Genomic DNA, 15033 nt, shown 5'->3' with positions numbered 1-15033 from the left:
ACGCATTGCTCTGGGGGGCGCTCTAGGATAGGGAATAGGTTAATTTACTATCCAATAACCTTCCCTACTATCCACGGGGACTGGAGTTGGAATAGTAAATTAAACTATTCACTACCCAGCGCCTTAAAGCAGTATGCGATGTAAAAGTATGCGTGGTAAAAACTGCGTTGTAAAGGCATGCGTTGTAAAAGCATGCGTTGTAACATCATACATCCGACAAGAAGGCATACAGGAGTCCCACATTCCACTTAAAGTGAAACACATGTCTGAGTGAGCGATGCCTTGGAAACACCAGTCTGCAGAAGTGCTGACAGTGGTGATGGTGGCCAACAGATAGAGCCAAGGTTCTCCCCATTAGTGGAAGAGAACCTGCCCTTCCTCCAGGTGTAATTGCCGCTATTGATCCACTAGGCGCTGACTGCTGAATTAATCTGCCTAGACCTCTGACCTTCTGGTCAGAATACTGCTCTTCCCCTCACGCAGCTCCACCGTAAAGTGACGGCCCCCAGCGCTGCAAGGTTGCTGTTTGAGGCTTCTCTGCCCTCTCCTGCTCGTCTCCGCTTCTGTGCCTGATTTGTTCCTCCTTATGCTTGCCTTTTAAGTTTTTGTTTTTTCCTTACCATTTCCATGCCTTTTCCTGCTCCTTTTTAACTTTTTTCTGTTCCTTTCTTTTTTCTCTCCTCTTTCTCTTATTTTCGCCGCTGCTGCCCCATCGGCTCTTCCAACATGGTCCCACCCTCCCCTACTTAATAGCAGCCTCGCGCCAAAGGCAAGCCAGTCTATGCGCGTCCCAACTGCGGCCAGCGCCAAGGACCCAGGTCCTCTGGTCCGCCAGAGCAACAGCTCCTGGGCCATATGCGCACTCAATGCAGGCCAGGACAACAACTGCAAGGGCTCTTCATCTATTGACACCCACGGACCGTTTACCTGCTACCACTGTCGCCAAGCCTTCGCTGAGACCCAGAACCCTCCTCAACTTACTGCCACTATTCCACTGCACCCAAATCCTGCAATGCATCCTCCTCAATGTCCGTTCCCTCCACTGACACGTCGCGGAAATCTGGGACCTCCTCGACAGCACCTCCCCCGACGTCGCCTTCCTCACAGAAACCTGGATAAATGATGCCTCGGGAACTGGTGTCGCAATCGCCATCCCCAAAGGCTACAAGATTACTCGGAAGGACCGCCCCGGAGGAGGCATCGCCATCGCTCACAAATCCAACATCCGACGGAGTACCCACACAGACAGGCTCACAGACCTGATGGAGCACCTTCACTTCAACATGCAGACCAACCTGACCACCACCCTCCGAGGCACCCTCATCTAAAGACCCCATGGACCCTGCGCACCTTTCTCCGACTCCAACACCGTCATCCTCCCGCACACCATCACCTCCACGTATTACACCTTGCTGGGAGAACTCCACTTCCACCTCGACAACCTCCAACAAGACCCCAACTCCTCCTCCTGAACAACCTCCTCAACATCGGACTCAAATAGATCGTACCAGAACCCACGCACTCAACATGACACTCCCTTGACCCCCCCATCTTCACAGCAGAAAACTCCATCACTTTCAGCCACACCTCCACCCTCCCATGGACAGACCATCGTATCCTCCATATCACCTTCAAAACCAACATCAACGCAAACGTCCACACCAGCTCCAACCCAAGAATTGAGACGAGCTTGCAGATTCCTCAAAAAGATATGGAGGAACTCCAAAACCACAGCAGAATTCGACAACTTTAGAGCAGCCACTGCCGCCCACCACAAGCTCATCAGATACACAAGGAAGAAAGCGATCCAGGACAGAATCTCCACCCACGCACACAACAGCAAGGAACTCTTCGGCATCATCAAAGAGTTCGCCCAACAAAAACAGTGAGACAACCCCCTCCAGGACCACTGTAACAGACTTGCGCCTTCTTCCACCACAAGATCAGGACCATCTATGACAACTAAGACCACCAAACACGGGACCTACATCCACCATTCCATACAAGACGCAGCCTTCACTCAACAGCTGGACTGTCCTCTCCATCAATGACACCCTGAAGACTATAAAGTCAGCCCACTCCAGGGGCCCCCACGGATGCTTGCCCTTACCACATCTACCACAGAGCTGCCAACATCATCGCCCAGAGCTCCAATGAATCAGCCCCCCGCCCCCTCCAGCCCATCCTCCCCATCCAGCGCCCCCTCCCCCTCCAGTGCCCCCTCCCTCTCCAGCCCCCCTCGAGTCCCCCTTCCAGCGCCGGTCACTCCTTCTCTGGACTGGACGTGCCGAGCTGGGCCCTTGGTCCTCGTGGCATCAGACAGAAGCGCCTCTCTTCACATTTGATATTTGTTTCCAGGCGCTTGAGCGTGGCCGGAGTCGCCGCATGTACACCTCCCACACTCCCTCACAGACCGTCACTCTCCCTCAAGACCCTCACACACTCTCTCACGGTTCCCCTCACACAGACCCTGTTGGACTTGGCCCTTCTGGCAGGTTCACCCCTAAACTTTTTGCTTTGATATGTGACTTGGTGTTAGTTATTTTTGGCTTCGGCGCACTTTACTACTGTGTCCCAGTGTAAAGTGCGTGCGCTCACTAAGGTGCATGTTGGGAGATAGGCCTGGCCTCCCATAAGAATGCATGGGGAATGTATGTGTCCCTGGTAGTTCCCGATGCGTGGGGAGTGCAAGCTCGAGTTTGGTATGTGCGAACTCGTGAGAGCGAATGCTGCGCGATGATGTGTGTGGCGTTCATGTGTCTAGTGTGGAAGTGCCACTTCTAGAAGCTGCCAATACTGGACTTCACTTTCTGCTATTTATACTAACCTTTATGAATGAAACATACCGGTCCGTTTTTTTAAATTTACGTCACTTAGTTTTATTGATTCATTTTTATAGTGAAACCATATTACTTCATAAAGATATCACTCATTTTTTATGCATGTACAAACAAATATAATACAATACACTTCAATACAACATAATTTAAATATACATTACATTTACAAATTATCAGCACATCCACCATCCATTCTAACCATCCATTCATACCTCACTCATAGCTACAAAAACACATAAAACATTATTTTGAGCCTAATGTCGAAAAAATGGGTTATACGTCCATGTAGATGGTATTGCACTTTGTTGTTTTGTCATAAACAGTCTTATTTAGTTAGAACAATCACTTGGGGACAAAGCCTTGTTATCCAAACCACAAAACCCTTTCTTCAAATCTGATTGACACTAGGCACCAAAAAACAGGTTGACGCGTTTCGAACCCCCAATTGAGGGGTTCTCCTCAGGACCAACACTCTTATTATTGTAGGTCACAATCCCTTTGTAAAGATGAAATAGAGTTGACACAGGTCACAATAGTCACTCTAATTAGGTGTGTGGATGTAACTTCAAGTTGGCGCACGTCACGGGTTAATTGCCCAATGTTGGTTTCAAACAGCAAAAATTGCGATCAAGTAAGCGAGACGTCACAAATTAGACCTCTGGGTTGATTATTTGCGGCGCGGCAGCAACGATCTCAGTCTCGTCACGTCGCTCCTCTCACGTTAGTCACTTCCTGACTAACGTGAGAGGAGCGACGTGACGAAACGCGTCAACCTGTTTTTTGCTGCCTAGTGTCAATCAGATTTAAAGAAAGGAATTTGTGGTTTGGATAATAAGGCTTTGTCCCCAAGTGATTGTTCTAACTAAATAAGACTATTTATGACAAAACAACAAAGTGTAATACCATCTACATCTACCATCTACATGGACGTATAACCCTTTTTTTCGACATTAGGCTCAAAATAATGTTTTATGTGTTTTTGTAGCTATGAGTGAGGTATGAATGGATGGTTAGAATGGATGGTGGATGTGCTGATAATTTGTAAATGTAATGTATATTTAAATTATGTTGTATTGAAGTGTATTGTGTTATATTTGTTTGTACATGCATAAACAATGAGTGATATCTTTATGAAGTAATATGGTTTCACTATAAAAATGAATAAAACTAAGTGACGTAAATTCAAAAAAACGGACCGGTATGTTTCATTCATAAAGGTTAGTATAAATAGCAGAACGTGAAGTCCAGTATTGACAGTTGTGTTGTTCTTTTGTTATATTTGGCTTAGCCTTTCTGGGTCAGAGCCACGACCCTGTGTTGTTCTTTCTACTTCTAGTAGTTGGCATGTCTGGGTAATAAAGGTGATTTGACTGTCTGGCTTGTGATTGGCTGGAGCTGGCTGGTGTGCCTGGCTCCATGAGTCAGGATGGGTCTGCCCCGGTGGTGAATGGGGAGGTCTGCATGTTGATGGCAGGGAGGGGCTGCACCTGGGACCTGAATAGGGCTGGGCTGTCCCCTCACAATGCTGGCTCCGCCCCCTGTGGTGCGATTGATGACCCTAGCCTGTCCAGTGAATGGGAAGAGGGGCTGAGCACAACAGAGTGCTCCAAAACCAGCTGCGACTGGTTTTTCTGGGGGGGGCCTGCTGCTTCTGGGCGCCAGGAGGACCGCCACTGGGGACTGGCCTCCCTGCCTGGAGGGCCCTGTGAGCTGGCCCCTGGGCACAGCCTTTGCCCCCCTGCCTTCCTAAAGGACTTTTCCTGGACTCTGCCCTGTCGCGCCTGGGAGCGCTTTTGTGGTGCTGGGGAGCGCCTGGTTTTCCTGACCAGCGCTCCTCATTTTGACCAGCAGCCCAGAGCTGCGATTTCAGTCCTGAGGGATTCCCCCGGCGTGGGGATCCCCCTACACTTCGCTCCTCGGCACGAGTGCCCACCCCCCAATTTTGCTGGTTTATGTCCCTAGCGGGTGCCCATCCCGCCTGGGACCTCGTGCCAGGGTGTGTCCCTACATTTGTGGCCTAGCGGGTGCCCACCCCGCTTCATATTTAAATTAACGAGGGAGCCTACCCCTTGAAATCACCGCCAGCGGCCCGGGAGCTTTGGGAAGGCCTCCATCCACCCCCGTTGCCGGCGCCACGAGGACGCCGTGCTGGGATTGGTCCCAGCTGCGCACATTGCCTCGCAACAAACCGGAAGTGGTAGGCGAAGGCGAAAGCTCGTTGTCTGGGCGCCCATACTGAGAGAGAGCCCGGCGCCACACCGGGAAAGAAGAGTGCTGTCGCGAGGGAGAGCACAGTGCTCAGCTTCCTAAGCCACCGCCAGACCAGAGTCCAGCGGAGACGGCAGTTCACACCCGACAGAGCCTGGTGAGTGTCGACGGGCCAGGGGGAAGCTCTGGGGGCTATTGTTGTCCGAGGGGGCGTCGGGGCACATTGCAGGTGCCCGCCCCCCCTCCTGCGGCTGCTAACTTAATTTTGGGGCAGCATTGTTCTTTAAAGGCCTTTTGGGGCCCGGGCTGATTCCTTGAGCGGGACCACTTGATAGCGAGCCGCTCCGACAAACGGGGGCATTTGTTTCATTCCTGAGAGAGGCACAGTAGCATTCAGAGCCCACAAGGGTTCGGGGGCCATTGTCTCGCGACAAACGCGCACGGGGGCATTTTGTACTTCGAGCCCACGAGGCTCCAACGTGTTGGGCATTTTCTGAGTAGAGCCCACATGGCTCCCAAATTTTGTTTGGCCGCATTGTTGTATTCACAGCCCCAGAGGAGAGCCAGGAGGCACGCTGGTGCCATGCTCAGATCTCCGCTTGCCCAGAACTTAGTGGGCAACTGCTAGGTTTAGGCCCTTGCGCATTCTTCTTTGGCTGCTTGTGCAGCCAGCCCAGACATTCTAGACATTGGGCCTGTGAGCCCCTGAAAAGTCAGTTCTGTGTACTTTTTGGTGCAAACGTGTTACTTGCCTATTGTGATATATGCATTACCTTTTTGCCTTTACCCCTAAATGTATTTTTATGCTTAGGAGGTTGTGTTTCCTATTATAATTATGCTAGTGAGTTCATGTTTCCCTGCGTGATATATGCCTAAAGTGTTTAGGATTGCATAGGGTGTACTTACCTCTTACCAGTGGTTACTGGTTGTGTGCTACATTTGCTATTTGGTGCTACAATTATTCTATGTTCAAAGTGCTAGTTCTACCAAGTGCTTATTCCTGACAATGGTCTATGTGGCCCTGTCCCATGTATATAATCCCCTGTAAATATTGCCCAGTGGCACAGTGTAAATTGTGTGTTCATTATCTAATGTGTTTGGTATAATACAAAGGCTATTTTTATATATAACCTTGTTTGGAGTTCCTTTTGTGGGGGGCCTGGGATGTTGTTGCTGGTGGGTGCGTGCGCAAATACTTAACTTACAATGCCTCCGGGATATGCCTTACTGCTCGTGTTACGTTACCTAGAGGGTGAGCAGGGGTTATCTTTGGCGTGTAACTCCCTTGCCCTGACTAGTAGAGTGGTGGTTTCTGCCTGGCTTTGGCGCAAGCCTTAGCCAACTGGATATCCCATTTCTAACAGACCCCCACACAGACCCCCACACACCCCCTCACAGACCCTCATGCAGATGCCCTCATACACACATCCTCATACACACCCCCTCACACACTCCCTCACAGACCCTCACACACACCCTCACATACACCCTCACACAGACCCTCACACAGCCTCTCAGACCCTCACATAGACCCTCACAGACCCTCACACAGACCCTCACAGAGCCTCTCAGACCCTCACATAGACCCTCACACAGACCCTCACACAGACCCTCACACACTCCCTCACAGACCCCCACACAGACCCTCACACAGACCTTAACAGACCCCCTCACAGACCCTCAGACCCCCTCACACAGCCCCTCGCATAGCCTCTCAGACCCTCACACACACCCCCACAGACCCCCTCACACACACACCCTCACACAGCCCCTCACAGCCCCCCCTCACAGAGTCTCTCACAGACCCCCCTCACAGACCCCCCTCACAGACCCCCCTCACATACCCCCCTCACACACCCCCTCAAAGACCCTCACACACCCCCTCAAAGACCCTCACACACCCCCTAAAAGACCTCCTCACAGATCCCCGCACAGACCCAGCACAGACCCAGCACACACCCCCTCTCAGACCCTCACACTCCCTCACACAGACCCCCCTCACACAGACCCCCCTCACAGACCTCCCTCATACAGACCCCCTTCACAGACCCATCACACATCACCTCACACACACCATCATACAGACCTCCTCACACACACCCCCACACAGACCCCCCCAAACAGACCCTCACTCAGACCTTCACAGACACCCTCACACACCCCCTCACATAGCCTCTCAGACCCTCACAAAGACTCACACAGACACCCTCAAACACTCCCTCACATACCCCCTCACACAGCCCCTCAGATCCCCTCACACAGCCCCTCAGATCCCCTCACACAGCCCCTCAGATCCCCTCACACAGCCCCTCAGACCCCCTCACACAGCCCCTCACAGACCCCCCTCACAGCCCCCTCACAGACCCTCCTCACAGCCCCCCTCACACACTCCCTCGCAGACCTCCTCACAGACCCCCTCACATACCTTCACACACCCCCTCACATACCCTCACACAGACCACCTCACAAACCCTCACACCCCCTCACAGACCCTCTTAGATCCTCACCTCACAGACCCACCCCACACAGACCCCCCTCACAGACCCTCTCAAAGACCCCTCACACAGACCCTCAGACCCCCTCACAGACACCCCTCAAGACCCTCACACAGCCCCTCACAGAGCCTCTCAGTCCCTCACAGACCCTCACACAGACCCTCACACCCCCCCTCACAGAGCCTCTCAATCCCTCACAGAACCTCACACTGAACCCCTCCACAGACCCCCTCACACAGACCCTCACACACACACCCTCACAGACCCCCTCACATACCTTCACACAGACACCCTCACACAGACCTTCACAGACACCCTCACAGACCCTCACACACCCCTCACAGAGCCTCTCAGACCCTCACACACCCTCACAGACACCCCCCACAGATCCCCTCACACAGACCCTCAGACCCCCTCACACAACCCCTCAGACACCCCTCAAGACCCTCAAACAGACCATCACACCCCCCCTCACAGAGCCTCTCATACCTCACACAGACCCTCACACACACACCCTCACAGAGCCCCTCACATACCTTCACACAGACACCCTCACACAGACCTTCACAGACACCCTCACAGACCCTCACACACCCCTCACAGAGCCTCTCAGACCCTCAGACACCCTCACAGACACCCCCCACAGATCCCCTCACAGACCCTCACACAGACCCTCAGACCCCCTCACACAACCCCTCAGACACCCCTCAAGACCCTCAAACAGACCATCACACCCCCCCTCACAGAGCCTCTCATACCTCACACAGACCCCCTCACACAGACCCCCTCACACAGACCCCCTCACACTGCCCCCCTCACACTGCCCCTCACACACCCCCTCACAGACCCTCACACACAGACCCCCTCACAGACCCCCTCACATACCCTCACAGATCCTCACCCAGCCCTTCACACAGCCCCTCACAGACACCCCCTCACACAGACACCCGCACACAGACACCCCCTCACACCCACAGAGACCCCCGCTCACAGTCCCTCACACCATCCCTCACACACACCCTCACAGACCCTCACACCATCCCTCACACACACCCTCACAGACCCTCACATCCCCTCTCAGTCTCTCACACACTTTCTGCCTTCGTAGCAAGAGCCGGCTCAAAACACTGTACATCAGGGTAAAATCTCTCCTTTTTTGTTTTCCTTAAAAATGTGTTGCAAATGCGTTTTTGCCTTTTATGTTACCTTATTTCTTTTCAATCCAACAGATTAAAAAAAACCTTCTATCATCCTGTGGAGAGTGTGTTTTGCTGACACAGCGAAGGGCTGGGTCTATTCATCTCCGACCCTCAGATGTGGCTGCTGGGCCGGACTGCTTGGGCAAGGGGGCGCTCTGCTGAAGGTTAGTGTGACACTGTGAACACATCATGCTTGACAGCAATAAAAACAAGCATTTGCAATCCAATAGGTCTCACATTTACGCGAGTTTGAGCTATTGACATTGCAAATAACAATGCCTTCTATTTTTGTTTTTAAAAGATAAATAAAAGGCATTGTCATTTAGAATCCCAAAAGCGAGACCTATTGCATAGCAAATGCTTTTTGTTTTTGCTTCGCTGCCTGTACTATTATAGCTCCTAGTGCCTTTGTGTAAGCGCTGCTGTTTGTTCTGGTGTCCCCCCCACCATTCGCTGCTCAGTCTCCTTGGGAGTCTGGGGGGGGGGGGTCCTCTGGCTCATATTAATGAGCCACAGACAGGGACTGCAACAGAGGGAGAGCCCCCTAGGAAGGGGGGTGAGGTGGGCAGAGCCGAAGCATCCCTGGAATAGAAGCCATGCCAGCCCTTCTGGTCAGCGGCGGGCCATGCCAGGGTGAGTCTGGGGCAGTCGGCACCGGGCAGGCTTGGATCTGCCCTCTCCGGTCCGCCTCGCCTCCCTTTTAGGCCAGGCCCAGAGCTAGCTTGAGTTTATGGTGGCGCCATGCAATAAAAAAAAATACAAAAAATTTACAAACCTCAGTTGAGTGGAATGCGTTGGCCGCCGGCCTTCCTTCATTGGCGACCTTTGACCCCACCAGGTAGATCGCTACCCCTCTGCACAGCACCGCCTGTGTCTCCCTACCCCAGCTGCCGCTGCTGAGGACGTTAGAGGCCCTCCACCACCCGCAGGCTACCACCTGCGCCTCATCCCTGGTGGCCAGTGGTAGGCCGTAGGTATGTTTGTTCATCCTCCACATTATTGCTTTTATTGCATTGCCTGTATTTTCATTGTTGTGTCTGTGACTGCTGTTGCCTGTCTTCCCCCCGCTGCCGGTACGTGGTCCGTGCCCCTTTTTCTTCCCTCTGTTCCCCTCGCTGTCCCTGTGCTCTCTCTGCCCGGTCTTTCCAACTGTACCCCTGGCTGCCCCGGTGTCCCTGCCCGGTTTTCCCTTCTGTTCCCCTCGCTACCCCCGTGCCTCTGTGCCCGTTCTGCCTTCTGTTCTTAGCTGCCTCTGTATTTCTATATTCTGTATTTTTCCTCTGTGCCACTCGTTTTCTGGTATTTCTGTGCCCTTTTTGCCTTCTGTGCCACTCGTTTTTTGTGCCCTTCTGCCCTCTGTTCCACTCGTTTTTCCCTCGTTTTTATGCCCCTTTTGCCTTCTGTTGCACTTGTTTTTTTGTGCCTCTTTTGCCCTCTGTTCCAATTGTTTATTTGTACCCTTCTGCCCTCTGTGCCACTCGGTTTTCCCTCATTTTTGTGCCCCTTTTGCCTTCTGTTCCACTCGTTTTTTTGTGCTCTTCTGCCCTCTGTGCCACTTTTTAGGTCTCGAGCAGTGGAAGGAGGTGGAAGGAGGTCATTGACGCCATGCAACACCCAGAACGAGATTCAGTGTGAAAGACAGAGGTGAGATACGGACCGGTGGAGGCACACACTTGTAGTTGGGGTGACTGGCAGAAGGGAAGACCCTTGCTAACGATACAGAGAGTAGACTTTACGCTAATAGTGGATTCTAATACACTTTACAAATGTAAATTAATGTAAATGTCCAGTATTTGTAAAGCGCGAACAATTACCCGAAGGTGTCAAGGCGCTGGGGGCCCTCGGGAAGATAAAGCAAGCTATTGCCCAGAGTCACAGGGTGCTGGGCTGATCTGCCGCCGGGGCCGGGGATTGAACCGTGAGCCCCCGGGTTCCGGAGTCAGTTGCCCTGGCCGCTGCACCACACCTCTTCCACCCAAATGGAATGAGGTACGAGAGACACCTACCCCCCAGGCTCCCACACAAACATGATTATACTGGGGGAAGCCATATGACACGTATGTTTTAAGATGAGGTCCTAGACCCCTCTCACTCTACACACCGGCTCCACCTTGACCACTTATAGATCAGCAGTTTATTGTGGCCGCAATGCATTAGTTCTTTTGAAAGTTAAATTAGTTGAGACATATACTGTAAGCACCCCCTCAGATATACCCTTCTCAAATGAGGTTAGGTCTTCTTAAAAACGGTATGCAATGGCTGGATAACGCATTGCATTGGCACGCACCACAGTGGTAAACCCAAAGACGTCGAGCTGCATGATGTTTTACGCATTGTATCTATTATTCATGTCAGATAACTCGTATTAGATGGAACGGCTATACACCAGAAGCTTGATGACGTCTACTATTTGCTAAATATGTTTTGATTGGGGGGTGACCTATTCAATGCTGTAAATGCACCTATCTAACTGTTATTATCAATAAAAATATGTTTAAAAAAAAGTCTTTGTCGTTCAAGAAGCTAAAATTGCCACACTTGGACCATCATGAATCCAACGTGGCCTCGGCCCCATCGAAGGGTATCCCGTTGGAAGCTTTTAAAACCCACCATCCGCGGGATTTATATCAGATTTTATTCTAATGAAAAACCTAAACGCTCTGCGGATTTGGTTGAATTGGAAACTCACCAGAGGGCCTTAGAAGTGCTGTTTGTTCTTGATCCCAGCCCTTCCCTTCAACGTAATCTGCTTCAGACGCAGCAACACATACAACAACTCCTTATGGGTGAGGCCAAGGAAATCTGGATGGCGTTGCAGCACCGGATTTACCAGTGGGGGGACAAATCAAGCAAAATGCTCCCTAGGCTATGCCAGGCAGTGAGGTCCCCTGTGGGCGTCCCGTGGCTGAAAGGTGTAGTAGCTAATATCCTGCGCTCGTCCCCCGGGGCGATGGTTGGAGAGTTTGCACATTATTTCTCCTCACTCTAGGCGCGCCAAGATCAGTTATCAGAGGCCTTAATAGCCGAATTCCTAAGAGAGATTACCCCAGAAAGCTCACAGATCTGGTGCAGGAAAACTTGATGCCCCCATCACAACAGATGAGCTCAGTGCAGTGCTGGCCGCTATGTGCCCAGGGTGGGCCCCCGGCCCCAATGGATTCCCCATGGAGTTCCTTGGACCACACATGAACACATTAGCTCCACACCTTTTAGATGCAATGCATGAAGCTCTTGATCAAGGCATGTTGGATTTTTGTTGTTTTGGTCTTGTTTAGTTTAGATAAAGATACTTTAATTTTCTAAACTGGTATGATGTCCTTTTGTGGTGTTTTCACTGTGTATTAGAAAAATAAGCATCAGTCACTTACACAGAGTACTTTTTCATTCCTTTCAGAGTTGACCCTGATGAAGGCACCGTTCGGGTGCCGAAATGCATTGGGCCAATCGACAAACGTTTGAAAAAAAGAATGTCATATTAATAAACTCAATGCAATATGGAAATTGTTATGAATAATGTTAATAACAAACGCCAAGAAGGTTCAAAAGTATAATTGAAAAGCTTTCAATAAATGTAAAAACAAGTGTAAAAACAAAGTGTAAAGAGTGGTGATAGATTTGAAGTTATTTAAGTGCGGAGCACTAAGTGAACAGTGCATGATTAGGTGAGTTAAAACCCACCATAACCATTGACTATAGTTTTCAGGAGTGACTCTCCTGATTAATCATAGCACCATTTGATAATCTTAAAGCATTTGGATATATTGGAGTGCTCCCCACAACCCCAATTATTATTACTTCTAGAAGTTAGCCTGTCTGTGCAGTGAATGTGCTGGCTTGTGATTGGCTGGGGCTGGCTGGTGTGCCAGGCTCCTGGAGTCAGGATGGGGCTGCCCCGGTGGAGAATGGGAGATCTGCATGTTGATGGCTGGGGAGGAGTGCACCTGGGACCTGAATAGAGCTGGGCTTTCCCCTCACAATGCTGGATCCACCCCCTGTGGTGTGTCTGATGTCCCAGACCGATCCTGTGAATAGGCAGAGGGGCTGAGCAAAACAAAGTGCTCAGGAACCAGTTGTATCTGGTCTGCCCCTTGTCTGCACCTTTAGACAAAGGAATTGTGTGTATAAAAAGAGGCTGTGACCTCTTGTAAAATGTTCTTGTTCCTGACTTGAATCTGCCAGGGGCGTGCTGTATCGTTTTTGGCCACTATAGGTGTGGCAGGGTATACTCAGACATGAGTCCCTTTCTCACTGCTCCATCAGGATTCAAGCAAGCCGGGCCGAAGAGGCTGAAATGCCAGAAACCGGTCCCCGGTAGCTTGTCTCCTTTCTGGTGAAGAATTGGCTTTGTAGTTTGGTCTGCCCTGTTCCCATGATGCACTGGGCCAGGGACAGACTAATTTGCACATAGCCAGGTTCTGAGCTGGGATGGGGCAGTGAGATAAATAACGGTGATGGATCAAGCCCTGATCTTTGGACTGGGTAAGAGTGGTCTGCTTAATTCAGACACTCTGTTCATCACCACCCCCTTTTCTGTATCGGAGCCCAGGGGAAGGCTTGCCTCCCTGGGCCCTGCCCAGCCCCTGGATACCCTGGATACCTGGAAAGATCTCTCCCTTCTGCTTGCCTCGGGGGACTATAGGACTTTTTCTTTACTAGGAGCTGCCTGCTCCATTTCCCTGCCCCAGGACCCCTTGGACTCCCCAGCGCCTTGAGAGCGCTTTCCTTTTCCTTTCCGGGCAGAGCGCTGTCGTTTTCCCTCAGAGGGAAGCGCTCCTGCCCTTTGTATACCCGCATTTGTATTTTTAAAACTCTGGTGCCTACCCCGATTATGGCCATAGTATATAGTTTCTACGGTTGTTTTGACTTTCGAGGGTGCCTACCCCTCTCTGTGCCCCGTTAAAACCACCGCCGCGGCCCTCGCGCCGCAAAAATAGGAAGTCAGGCCCCGAAGTGCCTGACTCCGGGTGAGACTTCCGGTTTTGCAAGGAAGTCCCGCCTGCCGCCCGCTGTGATTGGCTGGTGCCCGTCCGATTAGGGGACTGCTGCTCCGGAGCCACGAAGGCTCCACATCGAGTCCCGGTCCCGAGATGGGGGACCGGGTGAAGAGCGGGCGCATGGTGAAGGCGGGGCTCCAATGAGGAGAGAGAGCCCCGCCGAGCACTACCGCCGCCCCAGTAAGATGAATCCTGCCGAGCCCGGTAAGTGAGGGCTGGGCAGGGTAAGCACGGCCGCATGAGTTCTTGAGCGGCCCTCGCCTGAGAGGGGGCCGCTCCAATGATGTGCACAGTGGCAAGGGGCATTTAGGGCGGCCCCAGATGGCAGTGGGCCACCCCAACATTCTATTATTTAAAAAGGCCCCCGCGGGGGTCCCCATATCTGTGGCCATTTTGGGGTGTTTTGTCGGCGCCCGGGCGGCCCCACTTGCGAGAGTGCCGCCCCAACGACCAGGGGCACATTTGTTTAAGGAGCCTAGGTAGCTCCCCCCACCCCCATGTGTTTAGAGGCCACGAGGCCCCCCCCAACAAAGGGGGACATTTCGGGAGGTAGAGCGGCCCCGGCTGGCAGCGGGCCGCTTCCCCCAGTTGACATGATTTGTTTAGAGCCTAGAGGGCTCCACCGTATTGCGCAATCTGTGTTTCTAGAGCTTGGAAGGCTCCCACGTGCGCAGTCTTTGTCCTGAGGGCTAGCGAGAGCCCCCTCAGTCGCAGTTTTGTCCTCAACTGCCCAGCAAGTAGTGGGCAGCTGCACCGTTTAGGTTTTGCTTCTTAGGGGACTTGTACTTTGGACTTAGGAGTGAGACGCACTCCTTCATCCGTACTTGGCCTTCCCCAGCTGCGCAGCACTTAGTGCCAGCTGCAGCGTTGAGGCCCCTTGCTATGGTCCCCAGCTGCCCAGCAAGTAGTGAGCAGCTGCTACGTTTAGGTTTTGGCGCAGTGGCGCAACCTGGACTTTGATGTGAGTTATGTGCTACATGTGATTTCTGCGCAGCCACCAGCCTCATCCCCAACCCAGCAGCCTATATGCACAGCACGTTACACCTCACAGACCTTACAAAACTCAGCCACCAGCTTCATCCTCAGCCCACCAGCCTGCATGCATAGCACGTACACCTCACAGACCTTAGAAAACTCAGCCACCAGTCTCATCCTCAACCTACCAGCCTGCATGCATAGCACGTTACACCTCACAGACCTTACAAAACCCAGCCACCAGCCTCTTCCTCAACCTACCAGCCTGCATGCATAGCACGTTACACCTCACAGACCGTAGAAAACTCAGCCACCAGCCTCT

The 15033-nt window shown here is 52.0% G+C and overlaps 1 long non-coding RNA gene across 4 annotated transcripts in view; it reads left to right on the top strand.

Annotated features, from left to right (window-relative positions):
* LOC144826106 (uncharacterized) overlaps window positions 1-12342 on the top strand; it is a 33387-nt gene extending 21045 nt beyond the window's left edge. For all 4 annotated transcript variants that reach the window (XR_013609692.1, XR_013609689.1, XR_013609690.1 and 1 more), the window contains exons 2-4: window positions 8773-8906; window positions 10306-10386; window positions 12137-12342. This is a non-coding gene — a long non-coding RNA (uncharacterized LOC144826106). The remainder of the gene's footprint in view (window positions 1-8772; window positions 8907-10305; window positions 10387-12136) is intronic.
* Window positions 12343-15033: the final 2691 nt, after the last annotated feature.

Source organism: Lissotriton helveticus, chromosome 3_2 (genome assembly GCF_964261635.1).
Source record: "Lissotriton helveticus chromosome 3_2, aLisHel1.1, whole genome shotgun sequence".
NCBI lineage: Eukaryota > Metazoa > Chordata > Amphibia > Caudata > Salamandridae > Lissotriton > Lissotriton helveticus.
The sequence above is the reverse complement of the archived record's forward strand: the minus strand, read 5'-3'. Positions and strand labels throughout refer to the sequence as shown.